This window comes from Sinohyriopsis cumingii, chromosome 6, assembly GCF_028554795.1.
Source record: "Sinohyriopsis cumingii isolate HCF-2022 chromosome 6, ASM2855479v2, whole genome shotgun sequence".
Classification (NCBI taxonomy): Eukaryota; Metazoa; Mollusca; class Bivalvia; order Unionida; family Unionidae; genus Sinohyriopsis; species Sinohyriopsis cumingii.
Genome location: NC_142966.1, coordinates 157,158,989 through 157,178,921, shown reverse-complemented (window position 1 = coordinate 157,178,921; position 19,933 = coordinate 157,158,989).

Below are 19,933 nucleotides of genomic sequence, written 5' to 3'. Positions count from 1 at the left end.
TAAACACCGGTGGCTGTTGCTGTATATTTGATAGTGCTATTTTGTCGGGACCATGTTGCGAATCCCGATGATACCGTGAATACGATGTTGGTGATATGCCCGGGAGTAACTCCAGTGGGAACTTTAATCAAACTGGTTTTGTTAACGATATCAGGAATACCCGATACGATATCCTGCTGTGTTTGTTTGATCGTGTTAATGTTGGTCTTGATATCAGCGAGGTTTACACCGACGACTGGAGGAGTCCCAAAGAACTTATCCACGGACTCATCAGTTTTTGCGAAGTTTCTTTGGAGTCTTTTAAACCCGTTCACGTGAACATCATACTCTGACCGCAGCGTATTTAGTTTACCGTTGACGATGTCCACATATTGTTTGTTTGACGCATCCTGGTCGGATTCGGGATTCGCTAACGCGGTTATTTTGTTGCCGCTCATGTCAAGTCCGCCGGTCATTACGTCGCCGGATTTTGTTACTTTGTCGCTGACTAGGCCAACAACGAGTTTGTGCTGCGCGTCGACGTATTGTTTATTTGCGGCATCTTCGGGACCTTCCGGATTTTTTAGAACGGTTATTTTGTTGCCGTTCATGCTGAGTTCGCCGGTCATTACGTCGCTGGTTTTTTTCACACATTTATCAACACCTTTATCAATACTGTCTTTGATGCTTGCGATTGATATATTCGAGTCCTTGATCCGGCCGCCATCACTAAATCCAACGAAGTTATCCTTGGTAGCTCCAAGAACTCTGCGAATTATATCATTCAACTTAATGTTGCTCGTTTTTAGTTTTCCTTGCCTGTCTTGGAAAATAGCAACTTCATCTGGGTCAACTCCGGTTAGATTCAAAAGATTATCGACTTCATCTCGGGTCACATATTTTGAGAGATCAGCATCTGTGCTTGGTTTACCTCTTCGTGTGAAAGGTCTTCCGTAAATATCCACCATTATTCTTATTGCTGTTTTTCAAATGCTAGCATGAAAATGCTAAGCATTTCTCGATGCGGTATATTCATACACTACTTTATGAGGAGGAGTTGCTGGATTTCTTGAGATTGCATCAAGAACATTTAAAACCTCGTTCCCACAAATGGGCGGATCAACTAATGTTTGTGTTGGTAACGTCGACTGCCACACTGGAACATTAAAAAATCTGCTGTTGAGAGTGCGAGGCACTCCGCGGACATACTTGAGAAACTCAGTTGGCGGTGCTAAACCGTACGAATCGAAATAGATAATTCCACGTGGATCGATCGCGTAAGCAACCCAGTGAGTTCCCGGACCATCTTTGTTGTCGAGATTGATAATGCCAGTTTCTGGATTATTCGGCCGCGTCGGTAATTGATCTCGCATAAATACGCCTCTGAAATGTTTTATACGCAATTTTTTAACAGCATCGAGTAAATCAAAATTAGAAGCTGGAAGCTTCAACATCGGGGACACTTTGTGTTTCAGCGTTAGAAATTTTTTGGATACCATGATGGTGGAGTTCCTGGTAGTCTTAGACCGCGTCCCTTTTTTTTCTTGTATCCTTTTCCCGTTGCCTTTTTTAGTGCCATTCCAGCTGCAGTTCCAACTGCACCGAGTGCTGCGGCTTTTGCTACGGCTGGTGCTGCCGCGGCAATCAACGCCGGTATTGCTGCGAGAAGAGGAAATATTCCACCGGTTTTAGTCATGTCCTTGATAGCTGCAGCAGAGAAATCAAGTCGGACACCGGTTTTTGCTGTTAGTGCCTTATTAAAATGTTTAATCTGAGTATTAGTCAACGACAGCTTGTTTGGACCACCAACAAGTTGATCTCGTTTTAACGTTATTGATGTCCCGCACGTGCTTGCGTTCTTCGATTGCAATTTCTTTGTCTGACCGGAAGTCAAGGTGACGTTAACGTGACTGTATGACATTATATTTCAGAAACTAATCTAATTGTTACATATTTTCTACTGGAGCGTCAATAACTCTCATTCGACCACCAACACCTTCAAGCAGCATGGCTTTATCGGAGAGTATAACCGCGACAACTCTGTAGGGAGGAACAGCAGCAGTTATACGAGCTCGGAAATGTAGGTCGACAACAGATTGTTTAACCAGATCAAGATGTTCCAGCGAAAAGTAGTAAATGGGATACAATTCCACAAAATCTCGCTGTGATATTTGCAGGCCAGTGTCCACATTAAGGTCGCGCCCCATAAATGACATTAGACGATGATACGCGCGTGCGACACGATGACGTTCAAAATCTATTAATATATCCTCAGATGGCTCCTGATGCCCATTTATTCTCAACGAAACTTCAGAAACTCCAAATGTATCAAATACCATTGGATTTCTTGTCTGTGCACCTATTCTAGCACGGTCTTGAAATGCAACAAAAATATGTCGTGGTGCTGATACTCCTTGTTGCGATGATATATGCCATGTAAACAACCCGTTATGATCACCTTGAATAGCGTCTGTGGTTGTTGTTTTCCAGGATAGCAGTGATTTACCATCCGTGTTCATAAAAGACAACAGTCGTTGTTCTTCGGTGATTGACGGAGACAACACTGGCATCCACAAACACAGTTTAGTTAGTACTATTTGACCAGCGTCAACGGCAGCATCTCGCCAGATAGCGTCATTATCATCAGGTTTTCGCACAAGTACAACTGTGTGTTTGGCACCGAATATGACCTTTTGAACATCTCTGCAGAATCCAAAGATGTGAGACAATGGAATCACACTTGAGAACTCTTCATTTAAACTTAACATCGATCTACGTGTTGCAAACCCCAAATTAAAATTTTCGTTCATTGATAACACTGCGGGTGCATCTGCTGCTCCTCCTGCAGCTCTTACATCACCCGTGATAACATTCCTGTTATCGGGGTGGTCGACTATATCCTTTGCAAACATCATTGATGGTCCGGCTGATCTGGTGTAATCATCCGAGTATCTCGCCAACCCGAGAATTGTTGTGGCAACGTCGACGTTGTCATGAATTGTTTCAAGTTCCTTTCCATCTATCATATAAATAGCGGATTTAAATAACGCCATGATCCCATTGTTAACAAATCCAATTCGATCGCCGACAGCGTAGGTGGTGTTATCATTCTTTAAAAAATTACCTTCAACTTCGATAAAGGCCTCAGCGGGCAAGAAGTATCTACTTGTATCCTGGACCTGTAGTTCAATTCTTCCCCGTTGGTTAGGATTACGTGCTTCATAAGAATAATATTGAAAATCACGTACAGAATCATCTTTAAGTACTGGTTTGGACATATCAAATGCATCATTGGATTTTCGCACAAACATTATTATTATTCGTGATGGTCTAATTAAAATGTTATCGTCACCGGAAACCACTACCAGCTATCAAATTAGCAGTTACACTATCTTGCAACGCTTTGGAGGTAATTCCCGCTGTTGCGATCTCAGCTAATTTCTGATTTACGGCCTTATTTACTACGCTACTAACATTTGCCGGCATAGCTTCAGTGGATGGTAGTTTTACTGGCGCCAACCTCTTGACTGGGGTTTTTTTTTGTATCAGCTGTGCTAGTCGATCCTTGATTATTTGAAATGTTTTCCCGGCAAGACTACCAATAGTGCCAATGGCTTTATCCTTGACAACATCAGCGGCTTTCATCGCGAATTGTTTTGCTAACGGTCCAGCTTTCGGAGCGATTCTTGTGACTAAATCCCTAACAACATCACCGACTCCATCTCCGTAAACAACCTCGTATACTGGTAATCGTGAGTTTACTACTCTGACACTTCTTGGTCTGCGAAAAGAATCGTGTAGTATCATTTTATTTAATTATTGTTTCTCTAACTAAATTTATTAGTCGCTGTAGTAACCATCCGCGAGTTCATCAATGAGTCCCCAGTAGATGCCGATATCCATGATGCCACGCTGAAATAGTCTCTGACAGATATTTGCGGCTTCATTTATAATTTCCGGAGAGTTGTTTCCGGCACGTCTTCCTCCGATGAGAACTTCCAACCGTGATACGTCATTGACGATGCTATCAGGGCAAATAAAATTATTTCCCAGACCACTACCAGTAGCGGCTGGTGCGTCGTGAAATTCTTCCTCTGGAGATTGCGGTCGAGGAGTATCATCACCAGGATCTCCTTCTTTACCTAGGAAAAGTAATTTCTCCTGTTGTTTAGTTTCTATATCTTTTAATATTTTTTCTTCTTGTTTCCATTTTTCTTCTGCTTTTCGCTTTATTTCACTTACCACCTGCCTCCTTTTCTCTTTAGATGGTTTTTGCGGTGAAGAAGATTGCTGTTGTTCTATTTGTTGCAGAGATGGAGGAAGTTGATACCCGGCGAGTTGTTTTTGTCCTAGTTGTTTTATTTGCTCGTCATAAAGTCTTATTACTTCTTTATTAAGACTTATATAATCTAAATCATCATCTCTAGCTTGCCTTTTGTTTGTATATATTCGATATATCCATTTGATAAGATTATCATCAGTTACTTTTTCATGGGGGGGTTTTAAAATACTAGATTTTTTAAATATACTAATTAATACTTTTTTAGGTAATTCTTCCCCTTTAGTATTTCTAATATCTTCGATAAAACCTTCCTTAAATTTTTTAATCAATTCTACGTTTTCTTTTACTGGTTTTGGTTCTTCTCCCACATCGGCGACGTCAGTACCCTCAAGTATTTTTTCACCGACAGGTGGAAGTTGAGCCGCAGCTATACCAGTTGGAAGATCTCGTAAAATCTTCTTTGTCTGTTTAGTTCTTCTTGCTATTTTTTCAGCCTGCGTCGCAGTTTGTTTTGATACCGGAAGAAGATCTTCTTTGATGACAGTTGTAACCCGTTCAGTAGCTGCAGTGACGGGTTTAAATAATTCCTCCGCGGATTCTGCAAAGACTTCCCGTGCTTGCTGTTTTAATTGTAATTTTTGTCTGACACTATCACGGACAGGAAGAAATTTCTGAATTGCTTCGAGACGTTCTCGAGCTAATCTAGTAGTAAGTGCTTCTCCGATATTTGCCATTATTTATTTGTCAATGATTTAATTCCGCTAACATAAAAATGTTTTTCCTTGGAAACTCATTTCGTAGAGCAGCAGGGGGGGCTGGACCCACCCCATGGATTTTTCAATAACGACCCCCCCCCCACGGAAACTGTTTCAGATTTATTGAAGTAAACCAAGTTGCCAGCGGAAATGTATTGCATTTTCCCCTGGAAATTCGAAAAATTTCTCGAGGAGAGACTCTCCGAATTTTTGGGGACATTTTTTTTTATTCTATGATCTGAATAGAAGGGTTTATTTCGTCGAAATAAGCCCTCTATCGAGGAATAGTTTCCTAGAAGGGGTTACTTGTAAAACTGTTTTGGTCTGTTCCCCCTCCCTGCTGCTCCCTATACCAGAATAAAGTTAGATATTATAGTATTATACAAGCATAATATTAGGATCTCTTACTGTATATCAGAATAAGCATAGGGTGTCTTACCTTATACCAGAATAAGGTTAGAAAGTCTTATAAAAATACAAGACTAGGGTATCTTACCTTATACCAGAATAAGGTTAGAAAGTCTCATCTTATAAAAATACAAGACTAGGATGTCTTACCTTATACCAGAACAAGGTTAGAAAGTCTAATCTAATATAAAAATACAAGACTAGGGTGTCTTACCTTATACCAGAATTAGGTTAGAAAGTCTCATCTTATAAAAATACAAGACTAGGGTGTCTTACCTTATACAAGAATAAGGACAGAAAGTCTCATCTTATACAAATACATGACTAGGGTGTCTTACCTTATACCAGAACAAGGTTAGAAAGTCTCATCTTATATAAAAATACAAGACTAGGGTGTCTTACCCTATACCAGAATAAGGTTAAAAAGTCTCATCTTATACAAGAATAAGCACAGCATGTCTTACCCTATACCAGAATAAAGTTAGATATTATAATATTATACAAGCATAATATTAGGATCTCTTACTGTATATCAGAATAAGCATAGACTGTCTTACCTTGTACAGAATAAGGTTTGATAGTATAATGTTATACAAGTATAATATCATGGTGTCTTATTTTTTACCAGAATAAGCAGAGCGTCTCACCCTATACCAGAATAAGGTTAGATAGTATCATGTTATACAAGTATAAGCATAGCATGTATTACCCTATAAAAACATAAGCTTAGAAACAATATTATACAAGTATAATCATACAGCATTTTACCCTATACTAGAATACAGTTGAATGTCTCATTATAACATACAGTATGAAACTTGTACTATCTATACAATTGGTTATTGGAAACTGAAAAATATAAAATACCGAAAATATAAAATAATTTCCGAATTTATTTAATATACTGTTTAATCTTATATAATGTATGGATACATTTTTTCGTGCATGTTTTTTTTGTCTTTGTAAGGTTTATATTGGTCTGGTGTATAGGTTTTCATTTCAAGGGGTTGACACCTATGCCAGAGTATTAAAAAAAATAAAACCTTGTTTTTCCTCACTTTGGAGGTATGCCTCTTCAACCCCCAGCAATGAGGAACAGGACTGAAGTTGAAGAGAAGTCTGTAACTGGGTAGGATGCTGAAAGAGCCCCTACAGAAGAAATTTAACTTCCTTGCTCTGCCAGGGGCAGCTTAGCCAAATATTGATATGGAAACCATCAATTTTATGTGGTTCCATTAACTTCACCCTGCAAGACCTAGTGACCTCAGCTAAAGATATCAATAATCTCCTGGAATCATTCTGGAAGGCAGCTGAGGTCAGGGACCAACCCATAGACAATATTATTACACAGCAATAGGGAATCCCTGTTTGGAGAAAATAAAAAGTGGTAATAATAAGAAATATTAGGGCCTGTGGTAAGTATTTGAAATGATTTCACAAAAGTTTGTCTTGTACCAAGAAAAGGTTAAACATAAGTCTTGGTACTATATGATCGAAGTTCTTTAATCATCTTCTCTCTTCCTTTTAATATATATATCAAACTGCATTGTAAATACATTGTGGTAAAACAGAGCATCATACAGCAGCAGCTGCTGAAATTGTGACTACCTTCACCATGTTTACTAAAAATGTTGCAACAATGTTATTTCTTTTATAAAGTATATAAAACTATATATCTCTGAAAAGGTAATAAAATTTGTAACACAGTGATATATGTTTTGTTATCATTTACCAATGTACATGCATACAACTGTATTTTGAAATATGACTTAAAAGAAGAAGAAAAAAAAACATTAAAAAACTTACCAAGATGTTCAGTGAATCTTTTGTCCATGAAAATTAATGAAATGCTCGAATAGTATGTGAATAAAATAAAGATAATTCAATTTCTAGTATTTTGGTCCAAATTTGAAGTTTCTAGCATTGTTTGTTCAAAAGTTATAATAATTTTACTAAAATTGCACAACATGACACAAGGAACACTTTGTTTACTTCTGGAACATGTACTTCCAGCGTGCAGTTTCTCATGAAAACTTGTCACAAATTAATCCTAGAAATCTTTCAACGTAACGATTTGTTTCATCAACAAGTTTTATCCAGATTAAATCATCCCAAAATAACTCAAAATAATGTTTTACATCAGCTTCTCCTGGGTGTTGCTCCTTCTATCAATTTAAATCTTGGCTGCAACTGAAGTGAAAAATCATTCCAGCCCCATTTTTCTTGAAAGCCTTCAAAGTCAGCTTCATTCTCTGAATCGCTGTCAAAAAGTGCATGAAGCCATGCATCATCTCTTTCATCAACTTTATTAAGTCAATATTATCATCGGAATCATCAAATCATCAACTTCAATGTCGCTACCCTCGCTATCAACATCCATGTTAACGTCAGAGTTGTCATCCATCATTTTATTGATCGATTTTCAAGTCAACAATTTCTTTTCCAACTGCGTTTTTAAAAAAAATTTCACTGCGCATGCGTGCTTTAACCATTTCTTGTGTAGGTGAAGAAGTACACATATATATGTGATGTATAACACATGTCTCTCGAGACGCTACACACATACATAGTAGAGTACGACCGTAGTCGTATTCAGGACAAAATGGGATACTAGGACTGCAGGTGTATTCAGCATAGAATGAGGTATTACGACCACAGTCGTATTCAGGACAAAATGGGTTAAGGTAAGAAACATTATTACATCTTTAATTTCGTTCTTGCAGTCAAAATAAGCGAGTTTAAAGAGCACTCTTGAATGTGATCACTCTGTCTTTTTGTCTAAGTTCAGTGGGCAATTCATTCCATGTTGCTGGTCCCTGGTATGCAAAAGAACGCTGTCCATATGACTTCATTTTCATAGTGGGAATAATGAGTATACGATTGTCAGAAGAGGTAAACATCTTGCTGTGTGTACACATGGGTGAGGTTGGATAGGTATGTTGGACTGAGTCCGTCAATGAAATGTAGCACAGAGAACAAATTCTGTGTTTGATTCTGGATCGAATGGATAGCCAGTGAAGGGTACAGAGCAGCGGGGAGGTCTGCTCTGATCGTGGTACTCTAAGTATGATCCGAGCAGCTTTGTTTTGAGCATTTTGAAGTTCCCGAAGTAGATATTGAGATGAACCAGCCATAACTGAGTTACAGTAGTCCAGTCTTGAAAGTACTAATGAACATACAAGTGTTTAGTGGCATCAACTGGAAGATATTTACACATGGATCTGATGCATCTTGCATATGTTCATGACACGTTGGTGCAACGTGAGAGTTTTGTCCAAAGTGAGACCTAGGTTTTGTACTGTGTAAATTCAATGTTGGTGTTATTGATATTTATTGGTTGAGGTAAAGGATGTGACTGAGAAAGTCTTTGTGTTGTGATCAGAATGATATATATATATATATATATATATATATATATATATATATATATATGGAAACTTAACTGAGAAACTTTATAAAAGGACTTACAAGATATAGGCAGAAAAATAAAGACAGAGACATGTAAGATGGGAAATTAATAGAAGAGATTAAATACTTAATAGATACAACGGAGTGATAAATATTATGAGCAGACAACTATATCAAAAAACATGTAGCTAAACTGTAGTGTAGAACTTGGAGTGGTGGAGAGGACTTGAAAGGGTGTATATTAGATATAAACAGTAGTTTGCAAAATGATATACCACTGAACTTCCCTCACCCTGAAGCCAGAAGAGTGCCCTCTTGTCAGACAACAAACACAATGGGTCAGATAAGTATCAGCTAGGTCAAACTTTTCATATAGCAACTGAATGGAAACAATTCCATCTAGACCATGTTATAAATTGGTAAAGTTTGAATTATATGGACTTGGACTAAAAAAAAAAACTTTTTGTACATCAAAATCAGAGTAATATGTTTGTGGAAAGGATTGAGATTTCTCTTCCCATGGTACTGGAAATCGAGACTGGTTAGGAAGTGTGAAGATGAGTGCATGAAATCAGAGGAGAGGTTTATGAAAACCTTAGCATGTATTATTCTCTTCATATTTAGATGTTTATCAGGGTATACACTAACTCATAATAATTGTACGAATAATGATTTAGATATAGGAATATTTTGTTAAAGTTCTTTGGTGTCGGGATGAACATCTTGTAACTCTTTCCGTTCTTTATACTAGTGAAACTGTAAATTCCCAATTCATAACTACTACTGTGCTCACAGTTGCAAAACATACAATTTTATGTACACTAATGTCTGTTTTATGGTAACTTTTTGCACAAGTCAAGGCCTCAGGATAAATAGAGACGGTTTTTCTAACAGCTGCATCTGATCTTGCAAAAGAGCACACTCAATCCACTGCACATTCTGCCATTACGGTGACCACAGAGTAGCCCATAGCTTGTGAGCAGGAGGTAAATACCGCCAAAGCACTGAACTGTGAGTGGTTGAATGGTTTATGTGTTAAGAAGTGGCCTCAATGACTGGTGGCTACTTGATACAGAATCATATATTCAACCAATCAATCAATAAATCATTTATTTAATCACTGGATTGTAGTCACATTATTATGCCTGCTTAGGACAGAAATCACTGCTTAACTTAATTTACCTGCTGCTTTTAAGATTATATAAAACACATTATGATCTTATTGTAGTAAATTTCAAATGCTATGTGAAAATTAAATTTAGTAAACATCTGTTAAATCTAAAATCGTTTTAAAAATCAAGGGGAGAGGCTATCATGGCAACATTTGATATATTTTGTGTTACAGAGGTAGTAGAAGAATTTGTCGCATACGAAATCAGAAAAATCAGAGCCTTGGGCCAGACATAAGATAACAAGTTGGCTGATGATTTGATTTACTGCAATGCCACTATTTGCAAGATTTACAAGTGTTAATCTTCTACGGAGAAATGCTGATTGTATTACGAGTCATAATTTTGTGTTTATTTAGGGTATCGTCTCAAACTTTTACTTGTGTACTATATATTGATAAGAATAATTTTTTACTGTTCCTTCAAGTTTTAGTCTTTTTAACTAATTATAAGCTGCTTTTCATATTTTTCTCTTATATGAATTAAGTGATACCAGATTAACAAGATTATATATGCATCTATTAAAATAGCAAAACAATGAGGTATTATCCATAAACACCACTCATGGCTTCGACAGAAGTAAACATGAATTATTAGACTGCAGTACTTTTATACTTGATAGATATCATGAGCTTCTTACTTTTAGCCCAGGCTGTTGCTATGGAGAATGGCATGGGGTGCCAAGGAAAGATAGCTAAATGGACCAAGAAAACGAAAATGTTTAGTGAATGAATATTCATGAGTATATTTGAATTTGTTGCCGAGTCTGTATTGCAGATAATGAAAATTAGATATTGATGTAGCTCTGAGGGCAGTGTTGGTGCCTTCAGCACCGAGAGTTTTTTAAAATTGGATTTATTTTTATTTTTTTTTTATTTTTCTTTAATCTTTTCAAGTCATTTACTGTAATCTGCATTATACTCCAGCTGACCAGTTCTTGTTGAATTGACATCAAGAACATTGTTTGCAGATGTTCTCTGGTTGAGGACTGACACCACCTGTTAAGTGGGAACGAAGAAAAACAAAGATGGTTGAAGATTCCAACTGTAATCTGCCATGTTTCATGATCCCAGAGTTATCTAGTCATTAGGATTGAAACAATCAGGAACATATGAAAAAGTAAACTTGGCATTTGAGCAAGAACCCAAAAACAGGTCAAGCAAAGATGGTCAATTTTCTGTGGAATTAATTTATGATTATCAGGTCTGGTGTTTATTTTTTTTTTTACACTAAAATAGGATTAAGTCTAATATAATATCCTGTAGATAGCATGGCAGATAAAAATAATGCTAATTAACATAAGATCAGATGAAGGAATATAATTGCCAGAAATTTTGCTGTTCATTTTCTCATTTAACTGTTGTTCATGTACTGCTGTAAAATTCTTTATATTTGCTTAAATTTCCTTTTTTTTAAAAAATGTCACTAAAGAATTTAGTTTAAAATCTAAAATGTTACCTCAGAAATAGATAAATTCCTTTTAAAAGGATTTTCTATTATCAGTGGGAAAAATATCCAATGGCAGTAACTATGGCCAAGGCCAAAATAATCTCCAAGGGAGAAATCTAACCTAGAGTAGAATTTATGTTCTTTTTACTTCCCAATCTTAATATATTAAAGTTGACATGAAAGAATAGTTTTGTACCCAAGTTTATTTGTCTCAAGTGGCTTTCACTTAATGATGCTAAAAAGTTGGTGTGAATAAAACCAGAATTCTCAAATCTTAAATTTATGTAAAATATGGAATTTTTTTTAATTACCTGAAAATCTAAAAGGTCATCTGCTCATAAGGTGTTTGCTAATCATGGTAACAATGTCCAAAAAGTTGAAAAATGTGTTAAAAAGTACACATTTGCTGTGATGTCAAGTGGATGTAATTTACATATAAATACAAATACTCCAATCAAATTACATTTGTCTACCTCAATTAGTTTAGGCACATAGAATCTAATGAGGTTTTTGTCAAAGATTTAAGTCCAAAGGAATGGGTTTGAATCCAGCCATTGATCACTGCTGGAACAGTTATTATTGAAATGACCTGAAAATCTAACACAGACCAGCTACATAAGGATATAAAAAGCTAACTTATCTCTGTTGATTTGTGTTTGTGTAATCTAACAGGCAAGCTTCATGGGATGGTTTGACAGATAGAATATAGATGTAAAAATACACTGCCAAATCAAGCATAAAATTAGCTTGTTGATATAACATATATTGACTATCAAAATCAAAGGTATGCTGGATAATATATATGTACATGTATATCAGTATTGCCACCCCAGCCTGCTTTATAATAATTTTAAGCATACAAGTCTTCATTTAATTCATTATTTGTGTTAGGTGGTGAATGCAATGATCATGCAAGCAAGCATTCAACATAAATCATTAAATTTTAAATCTCTACATACAAGTATGGCCACTGTTCATCACCTGCCATTGTAATAAGCAATTTCCATAAACTCTCTGTTTACTATCTGAAGTGTTTTTTTGAATTTTTGAAATGTTTAGGTTCTCTGCAAACCAATTATGTCTCCTAAATTTTCAAGTGTTCCCTTATATCTTTCTAAAGAGTAAACAAGATCACCAGGATTGCACAGAAACCGAAAGATATAATTTTGCAATTAAACAACACTTACCGAAGTCACAGTTTGATAGGAATTTTATGAACCTGTAAAGTGCCTGAGGAATCACATGAGATGGAATTGGTCTGTGATAAGTCAGTCTTTAGAGCATAATCAGCTTGGATGCTTCAGAGAATACTCTTTACTCCACCCTACAGTCTTAACAATAGTATGCAAAAAACAAATTAACTGCATCAGTGCTTGATGCAGCTCTGGTGCTGTGAGCCCCAAAAACTGATGTTTCAATTCCTGCCTCCTTCATAATAGTCTCCATCTAGCTATAGTACTTTTAGCAACAGCTCTACAAAGTTGTGTAGTTATCAAAAACTTTTACTCATTTCCCCAGAGGGAAGAAGTTCTACTGATGTACTCTTGTAAAGTTTCAACTATAAAGAGTCTCCCATCATAAAATGCAAGAAAGTTCTTTGTGATACATGTTGACTAGGTTTACTTTGTTTCAAAAAGTCACTAATTCTGACATCTCTATCAGAAAAATAGTAATATCATCAACATTTATGAGATACAAAGTTTGGCATCTCTGGCCACTAAGCAAGGCTAACAGGATCACTAATTTTTGAGTCACTTGTTTCAAAGAAATGTTCTCCAAGGGAAACAATTTTTCCAGATGCTGAAGCACAGTTCTCACATCCCAGGTTATGCCATATCTTGGCAAACTTGGCCTACATAGAAAAACTCCTTTCAAAAATCATTCTATAAACACATCATTACTTAGGTCCACATTACTAATCACTTTTACTAAATTAGCAGATTTGGAATTGTTGTTGATGGAGCTGTAAGCCAAACTTGAATCAAAAAGCGCTGTTATGAAATCCAGGATTGAATGTACAGGTGGATCAAGGGATCAATGTTTGCTAACTGAAAAGTGCAACCATTTCTGGAGATGTGTCCACTATTGTTTCCTAGTAAATTCTCTCCATGAATCGAGTATGACACTGGCAGCTTGTCCTGATATTCCTTTACACCACACGGCTTTCCTGACAAGTGAAACACACCTATCTGGGTTTTCACCAGTGAATATTTCTGGAGTAGATCCTAAAGTAAAGTCAGTAGGCTGCGAATCGCTGGAAGAATGTATGATTGCTGAGCAATGACTCGTGACAGGCAGGGAAACCAGGGCTGTACTGTCCACAATGGTGCTACATGAACCACTTCTGCACTGTCATTCACTATCTTCTGAAAGAACGTGTTCCACTAGGCTGAAAGGGGTGGGTGAGAATTAACGTATATAAAATTAGGCCAGACCAGGTCATAGAGAAAGCATCAATGGCCCATGCATGTGGATCTGGTCTGTATGACACGTATTTGTGAATCCGATGATTCAATCTAGAGGCAAACATATCACTATGAAAATGTCCAAATATTGCATCAATTTTGTTAAAAACTGTTTAACATTCACTCTGCATCATCACTGAAGTTACTAGAGAGGTGATCTGCCTCTACATTATTCTTCCCAAGAAAATGGAAATCACTCAACCAAATCTGTCTTTCTATACATCAACACCCAATATCATGAGTCATTTGATCTAGTACTCTCTTCCTATCTCCAATTTTCTTAATGTAGGCAACAGCATTATCCATGAAGATCCTAATGTATATGTTATATTTGTGTCCTTAAAAAGACTTTAATGTCAGGAAACAGGCCTGCAATCCTAAAACCTTTATGTGGCTCATTTTTTTCTCACTACTCCAGCAACCACCAGTTTTGACATTTATCAGTCTCATTTACCCATCCTCATCCCACCAAAGTTCTCCCACTTCTGATAGCAATATTCGGGTTACCTCTGTGGATAGGCCTAAAGCTGATTCTAATATTCTGAATTCACCATTTAATTGTATCTTTGGCATTACCAGAAAGAGAAATTGATGCATCACAATTGCCCTTATGCATTTTCCACAATCTGTCTCTCACTTTCCATAGGTTTATAGTCGAGAGAGGCATATGCTAAGCTTGGCACACTAGCAACAATTGTCCCTATTAATTGTGCTAATTCATGATAGTCAAATGTTTCTGTTTCAACAATGATTTATAGAATTCATCCAGAACAGAGTAATATGCATCTTTCAGGTCAACTGAAGCAAAATAAGAATCTTGGGCAAACCATGGTCAGTGCTGTTTGTAATGTGTCCATTTCAAAATGGTGATGTACATGTGCTTTGAAAGCATGCAGGTGAAGTATAATCAGGATGATCCCATCATGCTATTCTATACTGAATATGTAGACAAGCACACATACTTTACACAGGCAAAGTTTGAACTCTCATCTACTCCTTTATTCAGCAGTTTATCAATTTCAGTTGTAATCACAGTGGACTCTTTGTCAGAATTGTTTCCGTTTTGTAATATAGAATTGGACTGGGCTTCTATCAAGTGCGAGTCGATAAAAATCCAGGCATCAGCAGTTATCTTCACCCAATTGTTTGCACACCAATTAACCTTACCAGCAACTACATTTTCTGGTCTATTATATAAGGCAGGGAAAGAAACTGTGCTCTCATTATTGGGAAAACTCCATTTACAGTTTTTGTATAAGATACAACACTGTCTCTATTCACAAATCTTGATGGGGGTTGTAATTGGTCTCTACTTTTTGAGGTTTTGTGGTCCCCATTGATAAGGCTGGGACCTGGCTCCCATCTTGAATAAAAAAGACTTGGGTCCTGCTTGAGCACCTTTATAATTTGAGTTTCTTAGAGTGTTTGAAGCCAGAAACTTTCCAGACACTTTGTTCCCCAACTGCTGAGCAACTATATAATATCCTCAACCTTTGTAGACGGGTCATCTCCAAACTGGGGGTCAGTTATCTTATTTTTTTGTGCACATAGGTATTGGTAAATGTAATGAAGATCAGTTCTTTCCTTTTCTGAGATGTGTCACATGATCCAGAAGAAAGCATCTGCAGCACATAACCAGCATCTGCAAGCAGTTTATTTACATTCCTAAGTGTGCCATCTAACATATTGTGCAGTACTTCATCCATGAGCCTGACAAGAGGAACACAAGCTTTAGCAACAGTTCCTTGAAACTTGTGAAGCTTTGCATCCATTTGTTTTGTTGGTTGGTTCATGTTTACCCAAATCTCAGGATTTACTTTAGGCACACCTATATTTTGGCAATTTTATGGCCTTAAATGTTTCTTGCTCAAGTCCTAAAATTTATCTTGAGATATTTGGGCCCTGACGCCCACATTCACAACTTTGGCCAAGCACTCCTGAATGGACTGCCTGCAATGTTTGTTTACTTCATAAAACTCAGAGGGCTCTTTCAATATGTCATTTCCTTCAGTTTCTGAAGGTAAAATCTGGTGGTGAAGTTGCCAAATTTTGAAGGCCGTTCATTAAGTCGTTGACTGGACCATTCACTGACTCATCATATGACCAAATCCGTCTCATAGGATCCCAAGGCACTTACAGAGGAAATAAAAATGTTCAATAATAACAATCATTCCATGATGTTTCTGTCATCTTTTGGTATTATGAAAGTAGGAGGTATTCATTTCAAAGACAAAATCAAACCAATCCTCATTTTCAAGGGAAATTTGTCAAAAAGTGGGAAATAGTTTTTTCAAACACTGACTTATGAGTAAAGAATTATTAATGCTAGCAGATGTCAATTATATTAAAGAATAATTTGTCATCAACCTTCAAGGTGAAGAAGCATATTCTTTAGCAACTTTAAACCACCCATCTCATATCATACCACAGTATGTTCATTTAGAATATTCTTTGATGTGAAATTATTAATAACATGACATCTTAACTTACATGAATTCTAAATAATACAAATGGATCTGCTTAGTATATACTATTTGCATGGTTTTTTGTCAAGATTTTGATCTGTGAATTATTACAAATGAAAATAAAAATAATCATGAGTATTGGCTTGATATACTCAGTATTAAACTTAGTCTTTATCATCAGTTATTTTGTACAAGTTTAGGATCTGGTTCCATTATTTCAAAATCTATTGTAATTATTACAGTGTATTTTAACATAATATAAAACATCTGGCAAGAAATTATACTGTAAAGAAATGGTTTCTGAAATTCAATGCAGTAAGTCATATTAATCTTTTTAGATCAATTCCAAAAATGGTCTTTCATTTTAAAGTTAGTGAAAAATTGAAGGCAGTGTAAAGGTAAAATCAAAAATAGCTTGGAGAAAACAGAATATCTTGCAGTGATGTTGGAAAACCTAGACATTGCATTGTAATTGCTAATTTGGAATGATTCAATATGTGCAGATCCTTCACCCCATTTGTTTACATAATGTATGCTAATTTGGGTTAAAAAGTATGAATTCTTGAAACACATGGTTACATATTTGACAACGCCTTCTGCCCATAAATATTAATGACGTGTTTTCTAGTCTTCTGTAAAAAAAATTTGCTTACATTTCTTGCTGGCAGAAGTTTTGTAATTAAATTCAGACTTAAACTTTATCACCCATTCGATCAAAATTGTTACACAGATTCATTAATTTAAGAATTAAGATGAAATCCCTTTGCCACTAACCCCTCTAGACTCTCGAGCTTTGAATTTGGAAATGTTTTCAATTTCAGGCAATGTTTGGATTATTCATGCTGGAAGTCAAATGATGAGATTGGATATGGTTGGTTCTTCAAGCAATTGAACAAAATAGGATGCGAGTCAGTGTTGGTTTAAACTGGTAGTCTTGTGAAGCATTCTGGCTTTATTCTCCATGTATCTCTTTTACCATTTTCTTGTCTCCTTTAAGTTTAAATCAGTAGAAAAGTTAGCTTTCGTAGATTGAGGCATGTTTCCCTTTTCTAGTACATGTTTCTTTTTTTCTTGATATTTAAATTAATCCCACTATAAGTCAGCTTTTAATGAGGAATGTGGTTGTTTGTTGAAGTAGCTGGAGAAAATATGAAAGCCACTTTGGGATCTAAAAAAATGGTGAACCCGCATTTATCATGTTGGCATTCTTCTGTAAGTGAACTTAACAACAATTTACAATATACATTGGATATTCACTTTATGTTCCAGTTCTAAATACAATTTATTCAGTCCAATGTTTTTATAATCAGAGTAGTAGCCATAAAAAAGTGGATATGTTGAGTTACTATTCTGCAGTGTGTTCAGAGATGCAGCTAAAATACATAAATTCCTTTGTATGAGGGCCTCAAGGTAGATTACTTTTAGCTAATTGTGTTACCCTCTTTAAATAGGTCATTATTATTTTTAAATAAGGTCATTATTAAAAGACAGCCATTCAGAATTTTGGATGATGAGAGATTTTCTTTATAACTGAAAATTTACTTTGAACTTCAAATATATTTTGATTATCTTTATATGTCATGTTGGGGGGTATAACAAATACTTGTTTTAGAGGATGTAACTAAAATGTGATCCTAATCAGACTCTGAACAGATTATTAAATCCTTGAAGGAAAAATTCTAAGTTAAATTCTAAAATCACCCAAAATTATGGAAATTGTTTTGGCATTCAGTTACATCCATTTTTAAATAGGTGCTCAGTAAGAAATATAATTTCTATTCGTTTTCTTGACAACTGAAGATCAAGATAAATATCAGTTACGCAGGGGGAATGTAGTAAAAAAAACTTCTGCACTATGCCAAAGAATAGAAAATGATAAGAAAATGTTCTGATAAGTCTATCAAGATATGTATCAGCTATGCCTTGGGAATGTAGTGAAAAGCATCTGCACCATGCCAAAGATTAGAAAATGATACAAAAACTTTATGATAGTCTATCACTTGTTCCAATAATCTCTCACTCTTCCAATATTTCTATTTTATTGTTTATGTATTCACCAATACTTAAACCTGCACTAATTTATAATAGATGCAATGCTTTAGCCTTGGAAACAATTTTGCTGTTAAATTGGAGTTTATTAAATTATATTTCCAATTTTATAAAATATAAAAAATATTGTTTAGATAAAACTGTAGTTTGAATGACAAAATTTAAATCATCGCTAATGGGTACACCAGACTGGACTGGAGGCATTCATGTAGTTTTATTAAACTGATAACTTTGAGGAACAATGACAGAGCTGAGAGAAGTTCATCTAAATTCTGCAATACTCTGCATTGGCCACCGTGTTCAAGTGTCTTTGCAGTGACACAATGCCAACCACTGGCAGAGAACAGGAGTTTTTAATGGGTCATTTTTCAATAGAAACGTTGTGGCCAACACAAATTTCCAATACCAATAATATTAATTCCCTTGTTGTTGCTTGATAATGCTCCAGGCCACCCTGGAATGATGAGAAGGTGTATGTGTGTGGGGTTGGGGTTGGGTTTGAAGAGGAATTGGTAATCCAAAACATTGTCAAATTGGGCAATGAAGAGGGACTGGAAGCTGTTAAAGAGAATGACGTTGACGAATTGTCGCAGTTTTATGGCAAGAGTCTTAGCAATGATGAATTTTGAGACTTAGCAGAACAATGCATCCGGAGTGAACCTATATCCCCCAATGCAGACAAGGAAACATCAATGATAGAACTTACTACAGAATTCCTCAGCAACAGCATCATGATCAGGCAAATCATGGACGAGTTCATATATAACAACCCTGAGAAGCCAAGCTCTAAGGCAAAGCAAGGTGTTCTTGAAATGGTACACTGCTACGAGAACTACTGTGAGAGAAAACTGAAGAAAAGACCATTAACTCTTGTTGCATCTGCAGCTCAACATTGAGAATTATTGAGTGAAAACTATTAAGCAGTTGCCTTCTGTTGATCTTCACAATCATAAGGTGGCAACATGAGAAGAAAATCAAGTGTTTCCAATTACATGTATATTTCAACTTCAGTGTTTTCAGTAGAAATATAAAGATGAAGAAAAGCTTAACATGCCCTTGCAGGTCTACATGAATTGACATTTATATCTGATCAGTATTAGTTCAAATGCACTTTCTGAAGCAAATGAAAATGACTGCTTGTGCATGCTCTGGAAAAGTAAACTAACTTTGTCTCTCTTTGAAATACAAAAAACACATTGTCACAGCATTATTTTTTGTTCTGAAAGTGCACTTACAAAATTAGAATTTTTTTATTAACATAATTTTTCTATAATTTACTTCTAAAGGTCAGGATGTTAACATGACCATACAGAACCAGCAATCTTTTATGAGATGCACACCAAAAGTAACATCTAGCTTATAGTCTGGACAATTGGTACCTGATAATTGCTGCTGAACTATAACTAGAGTGATTGATGTTTAAATTATCAACAATTTACTATTTGTAGATTGAAACATATACATTTTTTATGTTATGTTGAATAAAAAATTTTTATGTTATTTT